At 38.3% G+C, this 12,500-nt stretch overlaps 1 long non-coding RNA gene across 1 annotated transcript in view; it reads right to left on the bottom strand.

Moving 5' to 3' along the window:
* Nucleotides 1–5,455: 5,455 nt before the first annotated feature.
* Nucleotides 5,456–12,500, bottom strand: part of LOC135199813 (uncharacterized) — a 255,532-nt gene continuing 248,487 nt past the window's right edge. Inside the window, exon 3 of the long non-coding RNA XR_010311128.1 lies at nucleotides 5,456–7,992. This is a non-coding gene — a long non-coding RNA (uncharacterized LOC135199813). The remainder of the gene's footprint in view (nucleotides 7,993–12,500) is intronic.

Genomic DNA, 12,500 nt, shown 5'->3' with positions numbered 1-12,500 from the left:
CAAAGCGAGCGAGTATTTCCACTCATGAAAAGTTATTGGACAAAAGAGAGGAATAAGTTGATTGTTGCTACAACTTCCATGAGACATCATGCAGTGACTTCTTCAACTACATAAAATCCAATAAAGGTCTCCTGAAAGTATCAGATCTCAAAAATATGGATGGGCAGACGCCACACAACATGCAGCCACAGACATAATGAGCAAATAAGACTGCACCTAAATTAAGATTAAATAGAAATTCAAGATAATCAGCCTTATGTCAAGGTAAGTTTTTTTTATTATTTTATCATACAAACGCGTGCACATCAGTGATACATCATACAAATTGCATTTTTTTTACTAGGAAAGGGTGGGGGGGGGGGCCGTTCAAGAGGGAAGCGTCCTGTATTTTGACAATTCAGATATGGCAACCCTAAGCTCTGAAGAGATATGTTACTGATTATTTGTGTATTTAGGTTTGGGAAAAGCAATAGTTGGTAATCCTGCGTGAGGAGAAATTTTTGATAGTATCAGCAATATATCTCAGGTGGGGTTTGCCTTAAGCCACCTATCCAGTCTCAATAAGGGACGTGTGTGTTTTAGTTATGGGTCATGTTGAATCGGGGTTTATTGCGTTGTTATCCGTGATATTAGAATTTGGTTTGTTTTGGAGGTGTTTGGGCAAGAATTCAGTAAGCGCGGTGTGTTTTAGTCAGGCTATTTCGACCGTTGGTGTGTGTGTATATATATACGTGCAGGTGTGTTTATTTCAGACAAGTTTTCTTTCTCTTCGGTGTATAGATTCTGCGATATGGAGAGGCTCGGGGACGGAAGAATGTAAGTGTTTCGTTACGTACTCTGTTATTTCGTTACGTACTCTGTTTTTTTTCTCAGGTTACGACAGGAACATCCCATGTCATGTTGTTATGATCTCGGCAATGCTTCTTTATCTTTCTGATATTGCATGCTTTTGTGGACAACGGAATGTATTTTATCTGCTTTTTTTTGACATATATGAATGTAAAGGGGTGCTTTGGTTGAGGCTGCGATTGGGGATTCATGCGAACGCTGCGATCTTGACTTAGTAACCAGAGTCGAGAAGCGGACACTTCTAAACGTGTGCGCGCTAGTGTTTTTCCAGTTGGTTTTGCATAGCAAGGAGGGGTCGGTTTATGGGGGAATTTGGGGGAAGTGGAAGGGGAGACTTTGAGTACTGGTAAGGGAACATAGCTTTTTTACTCTTCTCCTGTCTTCTGTCTTTCTTTCTCTTGTCCTAGTCTCATCTTCTTTACTTGGGGCGTGGCCTAATTTTCGTTTCTTGAGGGTGGGCTGATAGGGGTCCTGTTTATGCCGTTGAAAATGCGATCGACTATGCCACAGCCCATGGGTGTATTTTTTATTTCGTGGAGTTGTGACTTAATTGTGGGTTAGTTGTTGGGAGAAAAGGGACTTTGATTTTTGTAGTTTTTTCTTTTTTTTTTTTTTGTATGGGAGTTTGATTTTGTGGAATTTTGTCTTGTACGGAAACTCTTTGAGGGAATCCTTTCATCTGTTTTAGTTACCTTTGCTATTCTTTAGTTTTTTTTCTTTAGTGAGTGTGAAATAAATAGTCATTCTTTATTTTGAGTTTTTTTGTAACTTTTTGTATTTGTGATCAGCCAAGAGGGATTGGATCGACTTCAAGATATTGCAAAGTTTTAGCAAGGTGTTTGAAGAAGAGAGCTAGAATTATAACAGAAGATCGTCCATTTCAAGGAATCATGGAGGTGTATTGTCACAACAAGTGCAGTCTTTTATTGAGGATGTTAACAGTTTTCTAAATATTAAGAGAATTACAGATGACAAAGAGGGGTTCAGATTAGATGAGTCTCTATTAGACTTTATAAATGGGGATTTGAGTCTTCGTTGTCATGGTCATCAATTTGCCAGTTGTAGGACTTATTCAGATCTACACGAATTTCTTAGGATAGCCCATGGGTCTAAGGGGGCTTTATTAAACCAGAGGTAGCCGGCAGTCTTTGGTTGATTTTAGTTCTCAACTTCATTTACCTGCAGGAGACTTAGTAGAGAAACTGAGACGGTCTGAATGGGTAAATCACGAAACTATCTCATTGGATAATTTTCAGAAGTTGTTGAGTTTTTCTAGGCTCATTCTGTTGTCCCTGATGCTGTAGTAAATAGTTTTGATAGGAATACAGAGGTGAGGCAATAATTTTTTCTCAGGTTTGTAAGCATATGCCGAAATGCCCGCTAGTTGTTAGTACTTTTTCTGAAAGGGAACTTCTGATGAGGTACCAAAAGGGGATTTTCCCTCTGCATCTGGCGGTTTTTACGGGAAAGTAGAAACTGATAGAGATCCTAATATTGCTTGCAGCGGCCCTGTTGCCAAAGTTAATAGATAGGAAATTTGTGGATCAGATGCCATGGTTCAGTTGTTTTAATTGCAATAGGATAGGGCATATTAAGAGGTTTTACAAAATTAAATATTGTAGTAAATGTAGAAGTTCTGATCATCCTTGGCGGTTTTGTCCGTCTCTTAAATGGGATAGCATTCAACCTGCATTTCAGAGTTTTATCATTCAAGTGAGATAGCTCATAAAGGGGGATTATTCAAAGGGAGGCCGGTCAGTCAAAGAGGTAAAGGTAAAATATTTATGTCACATTGACCTTTTGGAGGATGAAATTGAGCTAAACCCTGTGGTGAAAGGGACAGCGTTTAATTCAGCTGTTTTAATATTCAAACATACCAAATTGCAGCCCTCTAGCCTTAGTAGTTTTTATTTTCATTTAAGGTTAAAAGTTATCCTTAATCGTACAGCTCTCTAGGACAGGCCACCACCAGGCCGTGGCTGAGATTCATGGACGCTTCTCATACAGCATTATTCGCTGTGCAGTAAACTGGAAACTTCGGCAGCGCATTTTTACATATTTAAAAAGTAGTATTTATCAGGAAGTTCAAGCTGCCAGGTAAAGTGAACTTAAGCATATCGGAAAGGCAGTTAGTTGCTTCTCCCAATTAAGTTCTTGCGAAAGCTCAGAGAAAGAAGAAGCCTCACAGACTTCGGTTCCAAATCTTTCTCCTAAGATAATTTGTTGGATTATGGTTTTTATCAGTTGTTGTTTTCTCAGTACCCACTGAAACAGACAAAAGAGGTTTGTGAAGTGCAAGCGTATAATTTGAAAGTTTTGTGTTCAGCTAATATTTGTTTTTTGCTTGGTAACCGGTTAATTATAGAGCCAAGTTTTTGTTATAAAAATCTCTGTACATACTGGGATTGGAGGTGTAACCGTTGTGGTTCCTGTTTTTTTTTTTTTTTTTTTTTTTCCCCCATATGTGGGTGTTGATGAAATGGGTGATGGTGATGGTAACAGGGGTAGTACTCATGCTAATAGGGGTAACGTTTATGACAATGTTTATTCTGAGGTAAATAATCAGTTTCAAGGAGTTATTGTGCCTGATGGCCAGAGGATATAGTATATATATAAAGCTGTTTTGGTAGAGGATGTTATTTTAGAGTTAAGTATGGCTGGTTTAATGAGGGTTCAGTTGAAAGGTGCCAAAATGCCTAAACAGGTGTGTATTGTTGAAGGAAGCAAAAGCTCAAAGGTATAGTGAGTATGGTTTCTGTGAGTGAAATAACAATAGGCAGTGCATGGATAGAATTGTTGAACTGTAATGACACAGTTAGGAAGTATAAGAAAAATACATAATACATCTTAGATTTTGAAGATTGAGCCGATGATGATAATTCTGTTGCTATTGTAGGGGAGCAAAATGAATTTTCTGAGGCAGATATACAATTTAGGAGACAAGACTTTTAAGGCTCATTTAGCTAATGCTGATTATAAAGAATATGTAGAGAAATAAGGTGATGTTATCGCTGATTTTGCAGATATAGCTCCACTGAAGGGGGATAAATTAGAATTAACTTACGAGTTAGAACAAAAGGTTCACCTCGAAGAGAAGATGAAGCCCATTTATGTCCCTTCTTATAGGATTCCTTTTGTTATGGAAATGAACACATGGGAACGTGTTTCACAAATAAATTTCTGACTCAACACGCGACTGAAACCTGGTCTTTCGAGTGAGAGTCCGGGCACCAGGAATTCGGGCACAAAGGCCATAAAAGGAGTAGGACCTGAGTACGTACATACCCAAGGTATGATAGGCCTTAGTCGCCAACCTTGGTTACATAAGTACTTGGATTCCAGCTACTTTTATGATCTTTGTGCCCGAATTGCTAATGCTCTGGACTCCCATGCAAAAGACAGGGGTTCGGTCCCGTGGTGAGTCAGTAATTTCTTTCTACAGACACGTTCCCATGTATTCATTTCTATAATATCTCGGAGTGAAAGGGTTGAGTCGAATACAATGTTAGCAATTCGAGATTTGATGGGTCAGGGAACTGGGTAAAATTCACTGGTGAGTTAGGCCTTAGTCGCCTGCCAGGGAAAAACCTTGGGTATGTAAGAACTCAGGATCTAATTCCTTCTAAGACCTTTGTGCCTGAATTGCTAAAGCCCTGGATTTGCACTTGAAAGACCAGGGTTCAGTCTCGTGTTGAGTCAGATATATATATATAATATATGTATATATATATATATATATATATATATATATATATATATATATATGTATATATATATGTATGTATTGTGTATATATATAGATATATATAAATTCTTCGGTTAAAACAGGGTATGTCTCAAGTATAAAAGGCCCATTAAAACAGTGGTTTAAAGCTGGGGACTATATTTCTGTGGACTGACTTCCACCATTATCAAGTAATGAATGACAGAAGTTACCTTAGCGAAATATATAATGGGAGATATGGCCTTAGGTGATGCCTGGGGTCACAGCTAAGCCGACGTTGATTCTGTTAATTGTCTTAATCCGCTTCAACGTTGCCATATAGACAATATCTCCTTAAGCCAACGATGAAGAGGATTAAGACAACAGAACCAACGTCGGCTTACCGGTGACTCCAGGCATCACCTAAGGTATATCTCCCACTACATATTTCGCAAATGTAACTTTCTCTCTGTCATTCATTACTTGATAAGTGTGGAAGGCAGTCCACCGAAATATAGGCCGTGTTTTAATGGGCTTTTATACTTCATACACACACACACACACACACACACACACACACACACACACATATATATATATATATATATATATATATATATATATATATTATATATATATATATATATACATAGTTGGGTTCATGGGTTAAAATTTCAACTGACTGCCTAAATCAAGACTTGGTTAAAATACGATGACTTTGCAACAGCATAACTTAATCTTAATCAATGACTATGTAGGTCCAACAAAAATGGGAGGCAGCAAGCAGAAAACAGTCAAGTGATTACTATGAAAATTATACTAAAACTACCAAAATTGGTTCAAAAGAAAACATTATGCATCAACGAAAATTAAGTATAATTTCACTAAAATGCAAGGGATATTACAGGGGTTACTATTGTTTGTTTGATTGTTTTTATGGTGTTTTTACGTGCATGGAACCAGTGGTTATTCAGCAACGGGATCAGGGTCAGAGTGAACTTCTATCACCAGAAATACACATCTCTGACTCCTCAATGGAATGCTCAAGAATCGAACTCGCGGCCACCGAGGTGACAAGCAAGGACCATACCAACCATGCCACTGAGGCGCTTCAGGGTTTGCTATTGAACCTCATGGCATGCAGGCTAAATTAAACAGAGTTATGAGCACTAACTAGTGACACAACAGGTTAACATGAAAAAGTAAAACGGGAATTCCTTTTATGGGTCTGACACAGAACAGCAGGAGTAAAAGCACCACTCAAAATAGCATCTATGATTACTTAAAATGTGCAATTGGCAATTGTTTCTGTTTAACACTGTTGCTGGGCACTCAGGTAGACATAACAGCACTGCTGGTAAATCAGCAAGATGTTCAGAGTTGTAGCGACTGGGGTTAAGAATATTGTAAGGAATTTACTTTATGCTTTGAGTTGCAAGTGCAAGGCAAAACCTTACTCAATTTTACACTGTTTCAAGCAAAATATTTACTCAGAGCTTATTGCCAAGTGCACAACTAAATCACTTATTAAAATATGACTATAACACATCACGGAATAATTATGTCACAGCAATAGGTCACAATTCAGTTGGATAGGAACTTGCGAAAACAAATTCAAAGAGACTGAGGATTTAGGAATGGGAATGGAGAAGTTGATTAGGAATGGGAACCACAATTACAGACACTGGATCAAATTGTAAATACAGTTCTTTTGGCACATTGGGTGTTTTCATATAAGCATTCCGCATTACCGCATCGTTCGTCCCCGAGAATACGAAAGCCACCAGGAATTTGGGCGTCAAATGTATTTTCCACACGGCAATTCTGTGTCAAATGGAGTAACGTATTGTCATACACCTTCTGCTCCCTAAAAGGGGGGCAATGAGCATTATCTCTCCATACCTGTTTAACACGTACACAGATGCCCTGAATATCAAACTGAACTCACTCACAATCGGATGTACTGTCAATGAAACAATTATAAATAACCTCTACTACGCTGACGATATGGCTCTGATTTCCCCATCAGTGCAAGGCCTCAAATGGCTCATGAACACTTGCCGCCAATATCCAGAGGAATTTGATATCCTGTACAATGAAACCACAACCCAGTGCATGTCGCTGCCCCCGAGATCGCTTAAGCATATTGCAGAATCACAAATTTTCCTCAGAAACCACTGGCTGGAATTCGTGCACGAATTTCCCGTATTTGGGTCACATTATCATGGACGACCTTAAGATATGGCAGACATAGAACAGAGGCGTCGTAAACTATGTACAACTGGCAACATGACTGCACGGAGGTTTGCCTTCTGTCACTGAGACTTGAAACTGCTGTTCCTCTGCTCGTATTGCTACAATATCTATGGGTGCTCCCTGTGGACGAAGTACACCCGAGAGACTATGAGACGTATCAATATTGTTCACAATGACATTTTGAGACGCCTCGCAAACACTCCTTACTACCACTCCGCCACACAGATGTTCACAAAAAAACCACCTGAACAACTTAAAAATCACTTTAAGGCGAACAATGTCCAGTCTGATCACCCGACCGTGAAACAGCAGCAATTCGCTCATACAAAGCATCCTAAGTAGTGAGGCACGAAGATCTAAATTGTGGGGAAGATGGGAAAATGCGGCATTTGCTCCCTAAATGACTTAATCTCTGTTTTTGCAAAGTGCCATCTGCACAATCTGTCACTGTCATTATAATGCTACGAATATTGTTATTACTAGTATTTTTCATTTTTCATTAATACTGTGATTATAATCAAAATAGATTTCCTACATTCAGTTTTTCATTGTTCTCAATTTTGTTACGGTTATTACCATAGTTTTGATTACCATCATTTATACTACCTCAGCCAGGGTGCATATTGCAAATTAATTTTTTTTCTTCTTATCATGTTATCTTTTGTATCTAGACTGTGTATGTTATTGTCTATTCTTTGCATATTCCATGCATATGGCCTTGAGTTGATAATTAAAACTTATTATTACTATTATTAACTGGTATGTCAGTAGACCTGATGTTTGTTGTAGTATGAGCCAGTGGGATGATGGTCGAGGAAGCTATGAAGGGAATAAGTAGAGTGCAACTGGAACTGCTGATCGCACAAGGCTGTGGTACGAGTTTGGTTACGTGGGTGAGTTTGGGACTTGTCTGGAGTATGAGTCCACTATTGAAAGGCTTGTAGGGTTTTAGCTTGACCCAAGGCACTGGGCCGGATGAGTCACTCTGAACTCGAATTGGACAGCTGGGTCCGGTGATAGTTACGGTCGTAGGACTATCGTGATTGGAGCATCCTACTTACTTGTAAGGGCGATCTCGGGACCCATATATCCCCGTCTGCAGCCGCCATCTTGGATGCTTTCTGATCGGCGGCTTTCATTATCTTTTCGTCAAAGGAGACCTTCCAAATCCCCGGGTAGTAGTGCTGGAAGAGAGCAATATTTCGACAGAAAGTGTGTCTCATAAGGGTACAACAATGGAAGCGGCATCACAGAGGAGAGGTTGAGAGTAGGCGGAGTTACAAGCTGTGAAAGGGTTAGGGTCAGATCAAAACTCAATGACCCGTGACAGGGTTGAGAGGGGTTGAGAGGTGTTAACGAGGGTATCACGCCCCTAGGGAAATTAACACTAGGAGATGGAGAGGTGTGAAAACTTAATCTGTTCCCTTTCCCATGATGCTGTGACCTAATGCAGGTGGGCATATGTAGGTGGCCTGCTAGCTAGGTGGCATGAAGCGCTGATGACAGCTAGGGGTCGTTAAAGGTGATTATACTGAACTGGATAGGGGTGGTCATCACCGTGGGATCATCTGAAGGACTCATTAAGGCTGATGCAGGTGTTCTCAAAGAGGTGCCATGGTCTGTGCTGCTGATAAGGTGAGATTCCTCTAGGAGTTCTCAAGGAGTGCCTGGATATCGCGCTATTATATATTCGCTATGACATGAAAGGAATTTTAAGGATGCGGAAGGTAGTCTCACCTTGACACTAAGCTGATTTATGGTGACATTAAGGTGTCGCAGGCGAGGCAACTGGGAGTGTCTATGATTTATTTGACAGCGAGACGAATCGAACTCATTTTCCCTGGCACCCCTATCTGAAGGTAAAAACAGCCCTGGGAAATTCACCTTGGTTTCGGAACTGAAAACAACTCACATTTTTTGCTTTCCTTTACTTTATACGTTCTTTTATTGCAGAAAATTTAATTTGTCGAAAAAAATGTGAGTCATGAAGAAATGCATGCGAAAATTGGAACGTTCACTGAAATCAATGGAGGGTACTGTCGAGTTTGTTTGTATGGTGTTTTTACGTTGCATGGAACCAACAATTATTCAGCAACCGGACCAACGGCTTTACGTGACTTCCGAACCACGTCGAGAGTGAACTTCTATCACCAGAAATACACATGTCACTCCTTATGGAATGTCAGAGAATCGAACTCGCGACTACCGAGGTGGGACGCCAACACCATACCAACCACGCCACTGAGGCGCTTTGGTACTGTCGAGTGTTCGAGACACTAGGTATCAATCCATTTATCACTTATTATTCCCCTTATGTAATATTTCCGAAGTAGCGTGAATTGGACATTAAACGACATTTGTAGCTTAATGATTGTATATTTATCACTGTGTTGTGATAAAAAATTTATATATATATATATATATATATATATATATCATATCTAATATCTATATCTATCTATCTATATCTAATATCTATATATATAATATATATGATATATATATATATATTATAATATATATATATATAAATATATATATATATATGTTTTGGTCACGGGGGAAAGAAAGAAAGGCGAGAGAGCCAAGAACTTTCGGTTCTTGGCTCTCTCGCCATTCATTTTTTCCTCCGAGGCAAAACCTTTATTTATACATAGCATCACGTTTTATAGACTCGCGTGTGTAACAAGCGAGGTCTTAACGGATAAATTTTTCCCGACCAGGATTCTGGTTCCGACAACCAACACATAGTACAGCAAAATTCTAAATTAGTTACCATTTTCATACATTTATGTTTGTTATTTTAGGTGTAAATACAAGTCAGTTCAACAGATAGGAACATACATGTTATATCTAAATAAAAAGATGATTTTAAAAACAAAATATATTTGTTTAGCCTTGATAACTATGCGGAAATTTTTTCCGTTCCAGACAGAGTAAGACGGAAATCGGAAATGAAAATGAAATGATGTGCTCGCACGTGGATTTATTTTCCGTCATAACTTCAAGAATTCCGCATTTTTGCAACGCTGGCGGGCTTACACGTGAATGTTGTCCACACAGGTGAGGCGATGGAGAGGTGGGCGTGCCCGACGATGCCAGTAGTGTGTTCAGTGCGGTACGATAAACATGGTGCCTACCGCAAAAAAAGACATTGTGTAGCATGATAATTGCTTTGTGTGAGATGAAAAAGAAGAAAGAAGAGAATATGGTGCAAAGAATGGCTCAGTAAAAGAAATGTATATGGTTAAAGTACGTCTGCCAGGGTCGAAGCTCAAGCCATCGGGCACCACCATGGTGATTTTGCTACAAGACCCACCGGGCAATTTGACGGTTTGCCTGTCAAGTGTGCCCGTTAGAGGGGAAGTCCGCCGATAAGGCCCGATCGTGTGGACAGGCCTTTAGACAGTACCTATACCCATTGGAGTTAAAAACTCTGGTTTGGAAAGGAGGACGTTAACTAAGCTATAAACAAAACTGTGGAAGAGGTCTGACCATTTAATGGGGGAACATGCTGTTTAATTGTCAACGACTCCAAAACAGAGAGAGACTAGTCATTGGGTTCTTGGGTAACAATGCGGAAATCCTCATATGAAAATTATGTTTTACACTTATTACAATGTTCTCGTATGTTAGAGAATCTTTTGTTTTCAAATTACATCCCGTACGGTGACTGACTCCGAGATGAGAATCGATTCTGGCTTTGAGCAATCTTTTGGTGGCTCCCACGTATTTCCCGATTTTACATTTCGGGCAAGTAAAGCAATATACCACCAAAGATCGCATCAAAACCGGGAGTTTATCTTTGTGGGAGAACGAAGAACCCAGAGTTTTAGGATTTTTAGCTATTAACTTGAGATTCACAGCAGGAAAAGTTTTCTGAATGACTTTTTGTATTTGCACCTTAAACGCGTTGGACTGAATGAAAGTTATAGAGGCATACATTAATAATTTAGGTACGTTCGGTACAAGTTGACAAGTTGACGTGGCTGAAATTTATCATTTAGAAAGTTATTCACATATGTGAATAACTTTCTAAATGATAAATTACAGCCACGTTAACTTGTACCGAATGTACCTAAATTATTAATGTATTCCTCTATACCTTTCATCTAGTCCAACAGTTTTGTTTATAGCATAGTTGACGTCCTCCTTTCCAAACCAGAGAACGACACTCAGTTTTTAACTCCAATAGAGATAGGTACTGACTTAAGCATTCTTCACTTTTTTATTTTTATTTTACTTTATATTCTTAATTATTATTTTTTAGAATATTTAATTTTTATATTCCATTTTTATTTATATTAATACTGAGTCCTGGTTTAATTTGTGTATTTTGTATATTTTACAGCCCTGAAGATGAGACCAAAAGTCTCGTAAATTTGGGCAATAAATTTATAATGCTACGTTGGATTTTCTCCAAACTCTTTATATTTAATCTACGGCGTATATTTATGCTTGTATGTGAGTAAGCTCGCACACACGAGTTTTTGCAGATGAATTTCATTGACATAAGATTAATTAATTCATCCCTTAAAAATGCCTGTAACTTTCCCAACTTTGTATGCACAGTTAATATATCATACAAGAAGTAAAACTTAAGAGATTTATTTGGAATGTCCATTTTCAAGAGTTTTATACCATGACTATAGTCCATGCTGTCATCTGGAAGGGAATCAGATACGTTGCTACTCTTATTATTGGTAATGGTCAGTAATGTGGTATCCACCTTTATTATAGATAAGGCACCACCTCTATTGAAGCTACCTGTGGCACATGGCATTTTCTTTCAACAGGTTTCTTCAAGAAATTATGACCAGTTTAACTGGTATATATAATGTTGTATTATAATATCGGTTTAGTTTTATATAATGGGTATATTGCCACTTAGTATTATTTTGAGTTAAACTTATTTTTAGTATAGAAACACAGTAGAATGTAACTAAGATTCTACCATCGATAATGATGACGTAAGTAACTGAAGCAATATAGTATGCAGCTCCAGTCACTCTTATTAATAAAAAAAAAAATATACATATATGTATGTGCGCGGGTGTATTATATATAACATATGAATGTCTTTTTGGTAAAATCTAAGTGTTCTATGATAACAAAATGATCATAAAAGCATGATTAACGAAACAGTATATTCCCTCTGACACTAATTCAACCTTGACAAAAAGGGCAAATATGGAAATAAGGTGACAAAAGTATGAAATTCATTAAATTTATATCCATTACGCATGCAAGTCATAACCCCTCCAACTCCTTGTTTCATATGTATCTTGTGTGAATATATTTCATTAATTCTCACTTATTAAACAACTATTACTTACAGAAAATGATGTTTGTGTCAAGAAAAAAAAAAGGTTGTCCATTCCTATATGATGTTTGTGTTAAGAAAAAAAAAAGTTGTCCGTTCCTATTAATTGTTGATCACAATTGCCGTCTAAAGTTGCCACGACATGGTCCGTCCCAGCTGAAAGATACTTTACCAAGGAGGCATCTTTTAGTCCTCACCACTATGAAATTTCTATCATTAACATACTACGGTAACTCTATCCTCGTTGTAAAGAAAGACAGTCCGTTCATGTTACGTAACAAAATAAAAAAATGGATTCTTAAATGACGTGAACAGACCACATCTACGGCTCCGAGGTGAAGTGGAATTAGTTATCTTCGCTAAATACTC

The sequence above is a fragment of the Macrobrachium nipponense genome, chromosome 26, assembly GCF_015104395.2.
Source record: "Macrobrachium nipponense isolate FS-2020 chromosome 26, ASM1510439v2, whole genome shotgun sequence".
Lineage (NCBI taxonomy): Eukaryota > Metazoa > Arthropoda > Malacostraca > Decapoda > Palaemonidae > Macrobrachium > Macrobrachium nipponense.
The sequence above is the reverse complement of the archived record's forward strand: the minus strand, read 5'-3'. Positions and strand labels throughout refer to the sequence as shown.